Genomic DNA, 10,070 nt, shown 5'->3' on the forward strand with positions numbered 1-10,070 from the left:
TATTATATGGTACTACGGTGCAATTCTACGCGGCACTCCGGTGCAATTCTACGTGGCACTTCGGTGCAATTATATGAGCTGTGGTGACAGCATAGTGCACAACCTCTATAGACTCACATATCTATAGTTCTCACATGTGTACATGGGCTTTGAAAAGAGAACATAATTTGATATAATGATATGTGTATTTCTCATGACATGGTAGAAGTACATATATATCTTGGTGATATGAGAACAATGTATGTGATATATTTATATGATTTGTGATATGATGTGTGCATGATATGATATATGTGTGATAGGGGTTATGGTATCTGTTACATAATATACATGAATATATGTTGATGTATATGTAAATGAGTTATATAATTTGATAGCATAAAACAGTCATGCATGATTAGTGGGTATGAATTCCATTAGATGTGTTTTCTTTATGCCTCACTAAGTCATTGACTTAGCGTGTGAGTGTTTCACACGCAGGTTACAGAAAGTGAATATGGAAGTTGTGAGGAGTAATACAGGTCAGCATCTCCCTTACAAGATTTCAGATCAAAAAATAGATGAGTTAAATGTTTTTTGTTATTTTGAATATAGTTGGCATGTACTAATTGATTGAGTTAAATATGCTCTGATCGATTTTGGTTATTGTGGTCAAATTATGTAACTAAACTTCTTTTACTCTAAGGAAAGTTTTAAATTTTCTTTGAATTTTGTCAAGAGTCAAAGTTTGAAAAGTCAATGTGACACCTCGGACTCGTATCCGGGTCGGGTACGGGTTGGGGGTGTTACACTTCCCCTTTCATTTTAGTACACAAAGTGCCCTATTCGAAAATCCATACCATTAGTATGATTTTATTACCGTTTTAGTACATAATATGCCCTATATGGAAATCCATATTTTCAATATGATTTCTTTATCATTTAGCACACTCAGTGCTCCATATGGAAAATCATACACTTAGTATGATTTCCTTATCATTTTAGCACACTCAGTGCTCTATATGGAAATCTATACACTCAGTATGATTTCCTTATCATTTTAGCACATTCAGTGCTCCATATGGAAATCTATACACTCAGTATGATTTCCTTATCATTTTAGCACACAAAGTGCTATTCGGTAATCACTATACATACATCAATAAATTATGCTATTTTAACTATTATCACATGTACGCACATAATTAAATGCACTCACCTGGTTCACCTTGCTATTATTTCTAATACACAATTCCGATTACTAAGCTACTTTGTCTTTGCCTTTCGTTTTGCTAGACTCGGGAGCTTGATTTCGATCTTTGAGCTGAAGGGGAGAGTTTTCCACGGCAAGAAGAGAAGAATATGAAAGGGTTGACTTCCTATTCCCCTCTTCATCTTATCTCTTATCTTAATTCCCCATTAATTGAATATTAAATTCAATTTAATCCAAATGACCAAAATATCCTTTTAATCATCATCTCTTACAATTTAGTCTAAGATATGATCCTATTCATCCTCATCTTTCATTATTTAATTTAATAAATCATCGTATTTTTAAATCATTTCAATTTAACACTTAAATAAATTTTTGAGGCATTACATTTCTCCCTCCTTAATAAAATTTGTCCTCAAATTTTAAAGGAGTACCTGAATTAAAAAGATGTAGAAACGGTTTTTCCATATCCTCTTCCCTTTCCCAGGTAGCCTCTTCCACCTTGTGATTCTGCCAAAGCACTTTGACTAGAGAAATCCTTTTGTTACGTAATTCCTTGATTTCCTTTGCCAAAATTTGTATCGGTTCTTCCTCATAAATCAAGTCTGGTCGAATCTCTATCTCCTCAGGAGTGATAATATACGCAGCATCTGATCTGTACCTTCTAAGCATTGATACATGAAAAACATTGTGGATCTTATCCATGTCCAGAGGTAAGGCCAATTGATAAACTACGGGTCCAATTTTTTTCAATATCTCATACGGTCCAATAAATCTCGAACTCAGTTTTCCTTTTCGCCCAAAACGTAATACTTTCTTCCAAGGTGATACTTTCAAAAACACTTTGTCTCCCACTTTCTGTTCTATTTCTTTCCTTTTCAAATATGCATAGGACTTATGTCGATTCAAAGCTATCTTTAAATTACTCTGGATAATTTTCACTTTATCCTCCATATCTTTCATCAAATCTGGTTCAACCAGATCTCGATCTTTTAATTCAAACCAATTTAATGGTGTTCTGCATTTTATCCCATACAGAGCTTCATATGGAGCCATCTTAATACTTGATTGATAACTATTGTTATACGCAAATTCTGCTAAAGGAAAATATTTTTCCCATGATCCCATAAACTCAATTACACATGCCCTCAGCATATCCTCTAGTATCCGAATAGCTCTCTCTGATTTCCCGTCTGTCTGCGGATGAAAAGCTGTACTAAAATTCAATCGAGTACCCAATGCCCCATGTAAAGATTTCCAAAATCTTGAGGTGAACCTTGGGTCTCGATCAGACACTATCGATATCGGCACTCCATGCAATCTAACTATTTTTTTATATACATTTCAGCATATTTATCCATCTAGTAATATACTCGAACTGGAATGAAATGAGCTATTTTGGTCAGTCGATCTACAATTACCCATATTGAGTCATTTTTACCTGGTGACAAAAGTAACCCCGAAACAAAATCCATTGTAACTCGCTCCCATTTCCATTCAGGAATAAACATTGGTTGTAGTAGCCCGGAAGATACTTGATGTTCAACTTTCACTTGTTGACATGTCAAACATTTTGCTACAAACTCAGTTACAACTCTTTTCATACCTGGCCACCAATAACGACTCTTTAAGTGTTGATACATCTTATTTCCACCGGGATGCATCATCAACGGACTTTAATGCGCCTCGCAAAGAATTTCTTTCCTCAATTCCTAATCCTCGGGAATACAAAGTCTTCCTTGATAATATAAATATCCATTATCCCTTATTTCAAAATCTTTAATTTCCTCATTTTTAACTTGCTTCAACCTCATTAAGCATTTCTTATCTCGACCTTGTAGCTCTTTAATTCGATCTAGAAATATCAATTTTAATTTTAATTTAGCAATTAAAACACCATCATCATTAAATGACACATGTGTATCTAAAGCCCTTAGAGCTACAAAAGTCTTTCGACTAAGCGTATCTGCTACCACATTAGCCTTTCTCGGATGATATTCAATAACCAAATCATAATCCTTTAGAAGTTCAATCCATCTTTGTTGCCTTAAATTCAGCTCTTTTTGAGTCAACAAATATTTTAGACTTTTATGGTCCGTGTAAACATGACAACGCTCACCATACAAATAATGTCGCCAAATTTTTAGAGCGAAAACCACTGCAGCCAATTCTAAATCATGCGTCGGGTAATTTCACTCATGATTCTTCAATTATCTAGAGGCATAAGCCATAACCTTTCCTTCTTGCATCAGCACACAACCCAATCCATTATGGGATGCATCACTATAAACTATATACTCTTTACCCGACTCAGGTTGCACAAGCACTGGAGCTTCGGTTACAATTCTTTTTAGCATCTCAAAGTTTTCTTGGCATTTCTTTGTCCAAACAAATGGGGCATCTTTTCACAACAGTTTGGTTAGTGGAAAAGATAATATTGAAAAATTCTTCACAAATCTTCTATAATAACCAATAAGTCCCAAGAAACTCCGGACTTCTGTAATATTCTTTGGAGATTGCCAATCTACTATGGCTTGAATATTTTTAGGATCCACTCTAATGCCTTCTGCCGACACTATATCACCGAGAAAAGAAATCTCAGATAACCAAAATTCATATTTGGACAATTTGGCATATAACTTCTTATTACAAAGTATCTGAAGGACTACTCGAAGATGAGTATCATGATCTTCCTTTGATTTGGAATAAACCAAGATATCGTCTATAAACACTACTACAAATTGATCCAAAAATGGTTGAAACAATCTGTTCATTAAGTCCATAAATGTTGCAGGAGCATTCGTCAATCCAAACAGCATTACCACAAATTCTTAATGTCTGTACCGAGTCCGAAATGCCGTCTTGGAGATATCCTCTCTTTCAATCTTTAACTGATGATATACCGATCTCATATCTATCTTTGAGAATACTGATGCACCTTTTAATTGATCAAACAAGTCATCAATCCTCGGAAGAGGATACTTATTCTTTATCGTCACCTTCTTTAATTGACAATAATCAATATATAACCTCATAGAACCATATTTCTTTTTCACAAATAACACAGGTGCTCCCCAAGGAGAAACACTGGGTCTAATAAATCCCTTATCCAGCAACTTATGCAATTATGTTTTTAATTCCTTTAACTCCGTTGGAGCCATTCTATACGGAGCCATAGAAACAGGTTCAATACCCGAATAAACTTCTATTCTAAATTCCACTTCGCGATCTGGAGGTAAACCCGATAACTCTTCCGGAAATACCTCTGGAAATTCCTTAGTTGTAGGAATATCCTTTAACATCACTTTCGGTATTCGATTATCTACCATATTAGCTAGAAAATCTACACAACCTTTTGCCATCAGTTTCTTATTTGTCACAGCTGATATCACACGGGATGGTGATTTCTCTTTTTCAGCATTCACTACCATTTTGGAGCCTTTCGCATCCTTAAAAAATAATCGCTTCTTACGACAATCCACCCATCCATGATGCGAAAATAACCAATCCATGCACAAAATGGTTTCAAATTCATCAAAAAGGCAACTCCATTAAGTTTGCTAAGAATACAACCCCTTGAATCTTAATTGGACATTTTCTACATACTTGAGTTACCCTTACACTATGCCCCAGAGGGTTTACTACTATCATTTCACTATAGATTGGTTCTAAAGGAATTTCTCTAGTTTTAATCAACCTGGTACTAATATATGAGTGTGTCGAACCAGGGTCAACTAGAACAAAAACATGATCATCGAAAAGATGAAATGTACCTGTTATAATCTTCGGATCATCCCGATCATCTTTAGTCTTTATATTATATACTCGGTCCACTCCCCGGGTTTCTTATCTCTGGCTAGCCTCAGATTGAGCGCCTGATTTTCCTCTACCTCTGCTTCTATTAGGTGCTGTCACAGATCTCTCAGACTATACGAATTTATCACCATACTTCTTCGAACAATTTCGAGCAAAGTGACCATATTCACCACAATTGAAACAAGTACCAGAAAGCAACCTACATGTTCCCTTGTGTGACTTGCCACACGTCTGACATAAAAGTTTCTCTCTATGAGCTCCTCATGAGCTAAAAGCATAGGAATGAGACTGCTTAGTTTTCCGTGAAGCTACAGAATAATCAGTTCTATTTGTGAATTGAGAACCTGAGCCTTTGCCCCTTTTTGCATACTGTGCAAATGAAGATGTTTCGATTCTTTTTCCCATCGAAATACTCTGATTGGTTGCTAACGTCTCCTCTTGAGCTCTTTCAATGACCTTTGCTCTGTTTATAACTTCTTGTAAACTGGACAAGTTTAAGGACAACATCATTTCTTTCAACTTAGGCCTCAAGCCCTCAATAAACCAATCCCGACGAGCTTTTTCATTAGGTACTACCTCGGTAGCATATCGTATAAGTTTGTTGTATTTAGCTTCATACTTATGCACTTCTCGATCGCATTGTTTCAAGTTTAGAAACTTCAACAACATTGATCTCATAAATTGCTCCCTAATATACTTGTTTTTAAATTCATACTAAAAGACACATACATCGTCGTGTTTGTCCACCATACTCGAGTTGATCCTCTGAGTAATGATATTGCTTCACCCAACTTTTCAAGATCGGAGCACTGCAAACTCTCCAACATCACCTTAACATCATTCAACCATAAGTCTGCGTCCATAAGACCCTCGCTTTTTTCTCCTTTAAACTCAGGAGCTCCCAAACTTTTTAACTCATTTGGAATTAGCATCCTTGGTACTGAAGGAGCAGGGGGAGTCGGAGAAGGTTGGAGTCGTGCTAGGATAGCATCCAAAGCTTGCATAAAAACTCCAAACTCCAGAACGGGCATACCCTGAGGTACTAGTGCACTGGCATTCTCCGATGGAATCGGATGTTCACTGTTCTCTTCATAACTTTCACTACCCGATCCATCTCTATTCTCTAGTCCAACCGCACTTCTTGAATTCGTTGAATCTGACATCTGGTTTAACATACATACAAATATTTCTTAAGTTAGTAAAGAGAGACATCTATCATATTCTTTCTATAACCTATTAGTAAACTTGACATCTTAGTGGCATGTAATTTTTTTATCAAATACACTAGATTTAGGCCGAGAATCGGCTAAACCTATAGCTCTGATACAATTAAATGTAACACCCATCTCCTGTATACCTTTATGTATACAAGATACAGATGTCCCATCACTTTCGAAACAATTTACTATATAAAAATTCGTGCAAAATTATTCTCTTAAAAATGGTAAATGATATTATGATAATATCATATGCATTATGCTTCGTTATAACAAATTTAAAACTAAATATTTTTTAAATAAATAGTGAACAGTGCACTGCTACAGTACCATGAACAGTGCATAGATGCACTAAAATTTTGAATAAAAAATGTGTATCGATGCACTGCTACAGTGCATCGATACACTGCTACAATACTGCTACAGTAACTTCTGCAAACATGCATAAAACTCATAAAAATTTAACCGTGGATCACTATACAACTACCATTTATATAAATACGTTTAAATTCATTTAAAACATTTTTATTAAAATCTATTACATGCCGACTAAAATATAACTAAAACAGTTCATTATGTCATACGATTACTGATGAGTTGATCTTGACTGAATATCCAAATATCTCCTTACAAGCTGTATTCAACCTACGCGTGAAATAAACACACGTTAAGTATTACTTAGTGAGGTATAAATAATCACGAATAACATTTCTACGTACAAATTATCTTATGATATTTAATCTCCAAGGAATCTTTAATTCCAATGAATATATTATAATCTGCATTACTGATCCATTAACTCATTTATCAATCATTATTGGAATCCATACATTCCATAGGAAATTCATACAATTCAAGTAATTTCCTTTTAATATTAGCACTATCAGTGCTCCATCTGGAAAATCATACACTTAGTATGCTTCCCTTTTCATTTTAGCACACAAAGTGCCCTATTCGAAAATCCATACCATTAGTATGATTTTGTTACCGTTTTAGCACATAATATGCCTTATCTGGAAATCCATATTTTCAATATGATTTCCTTATCATTTAGCACACTCAGTGCTCCATATGGAAAATCATACACTTAGTATGATTTCCTTATCATTTTAGCACACTCAGTGCTCCATATGGAAATCTATACACTCAATATGATTTCCTTATCATTTTAGCACACTCAGTGCTCCATATGGAAATCTATAAACTCAGTATGATTTCCTTATCATTTTAGCACACAAAGTGCTATTCAGTAATCACTATACATACATCAATAGATTATGCTATTTTAACTATTATCACATGTACATATATAATTAAAAGCACTCACCTGGTTTGCCTTGCTATTATTTCCAATACGCAATTTCGATTACTCAGCTACTTTGTCTTTGCCTTTCGTTTTGCTAGACTCGGGAGCTTGATTTCGATATTTGAGCTGAAGGGGAGGGTTTTCCATGGCAAGAAGAGAAAAAGATGAAAGGGTTGACTTCTTATTCCCCTCTTCATCTTATCTGTTATCTTAATTCCCCACTAATTGAATATTAAATTCAATTTAATCCAAATGACCAAAATATCATTTTAATCAGCATCTCTTACAATTTAGTCTAAGATATTATCCTATTCATCCTCATCTTTCATTATTTAATTTAATAAATCCTCGTATTTTTAAATCTTTTCAATTTAATCCTTAAATAAATTTTTGGGGCATTACAGTTACCCTTTGGACGAAAAGGAGAACTAATCCCAAGATTTATTGATTCTTATGAGATTGTGAAAAGAGTTTGTCTGGTGGCATAACAATTAGATTTACCTCTGCATATGAATAAGATTTATAATATTTTTCATGTATTTTTCTTAAGGGAGGAGAATTTTAATACCCCAAATTTTAGTTAGTAACCATAATGAATAAATTAAAAGTTAGGTGACTAGAGTATAAACTTGGGAAGAGTTTAGGAACCAAAATAGTAATTTAAAAAATAGGTATTTTATCATGTAAATGAATAGTTTACCCATAAGAATGTAGTTTTGTTGTTACTTGGATTTTTGGTACAGAAATTATGTTAAAATATAAAAATATTAAAATTCGAGAAAAATTTGGATTATCGGATTAAATCGAAAATGTAAGATATTTTGTTAGATGATAAAAAAAGGGGTAATAATTTCATTTCCATGATTTAAAATGATAAGATTTAATATGGAGCATTGGATTTAATTTTATTTTTCATGTTAAATCTAAGTTGTTGAATGAAATATGGCAAGATTATGATTATGGAATTTTACAAAGGCAAAGTTGTAAACGACTAACCCCATGGATTAATCCTAACCCTTGGATGAAGATCTTGACGTATGGAATGATAGTGAGCATTCGATTTTAAGGGTAAAGTGGTTATTTTGTAATAAAATAAATTTTAAATATATTTTATTTAAAAGTTGAAAAATGGCTAATAGAAATTTCAAGAAGTTGCTCATATTCTTCTCCATGTGTCATGAACTTCATATGTAAGAGTGAAAGCTTTTCTTTTGATTTTGCAAGCCACTTGATTAGGATTTTTGATGAAAGCATGAAAAAAAATTATTTACATAAAATTCTCTATCATTTGGCATCATTAGTTCATGTTTTTCATGCTTAAAATATCTAAGTTCATGATTAACATGGTGAATGATGATAAAATTTGATGTTTTAAGATTTGGTTATGATGTACCAAGTGTTTAATCATTTCCATGCTCAAAAGATGATGAAACACCATTGGAAATGGTTCATCAAGGTTCAAGTAGGGGTTTTATGGACTTGAAAGTTTGATTTGGTTTTTAATGTTAGAATGATTTATAATCCTTAGATATGATGTTAGGAAGAAGATCATGCTTGATTCAAGTTTCATATCATGTTTATGCATGAACATCATGTTAATATATGGTAAAATGGTTGGAATACAGGTAAAGTGATCATATTTCATTGAATATTGTTATTTATTTAAATTTATGTGTTGCATTGCTTTAAATATTTATATGATTTCCTCATTAAGTGTATACTTAGCATGTGATGATTTTCACTCGTAGGAAAAATGAGGAAAAATATTAAGGAGCTGAGCTTGGCATCAATCACTAAGAAAATATTTACAAGTAACAATGATGACATCCTACTGTGTTCTAAAAGTTCTAGCTGACATGTATACAAGATTAAAATATATGCAATTTCTATATTTAGTATTAAATATAATTAATAATATGAATAAATATTATCATATTAAACTATGCTTAAAAAATTAACTTGGGTTTTAAATCAAATGTGTTAGACAATCTTATTTATTTTATGAAATAGAACATAATTTTCTATCACTGCTTGAAACTAGTTTTCAATTGGCAACCAAAAATATTATATTATGATTTTTCTCTGAATAATTATTTTATAATAATTGTTCAAGTTATAAAACTGGTGATGTTTGAACGAAACCAAAATTTTACTTAGTTCAATTAAAGAAATGATTTGAATTTCTGATGTGACATATGTAACTTGTATTGATTCTTGTATACGGGTTATAGGTGTTATATTTTATGATAGTTATAAAGATGTATTGTAGGTTAACAATTTGGTAACAATAAACTAAGCTGACCTTAATATGAATTTTAGTTTAAGCAATTTTAGGTAGTTTTATTTGTTATATATTATATCTATGAGTTTTACACTAGTTTTCCAAAATAAATGTTTTATAAGTTTCGTGTGACATTTTTTACTCGTATTCACTTATAGATACATAAAGTGGGTGTTACAACTCCTTTCTCTATTTTTCCCTCCCCTCATTACATAATAAAAGTGCCTATTTATAAGCCTACAAAAAATACCTAAAAGA

The sequence above is a fragment of the Hibiscus syriacus genome, unplaced genomic scaffold (genome assembly GCF_006381635.1).
Source record: "Hibiscus syriacus cultivar Baekdansim isolate YM2019G1 unplaced genomic scaffold, ASM638163v2 tig00110610_pilon, whole genome shotgun sequence".
In the NCBI taxonomy this organism is placed as follows: domain Eukaryota; kingdom Viridiplantae; phylum Streptophyta; class Magnoliopsida; order Malvales; family Malvaceae; genus Hibiscus; species Hibiscus syriacus.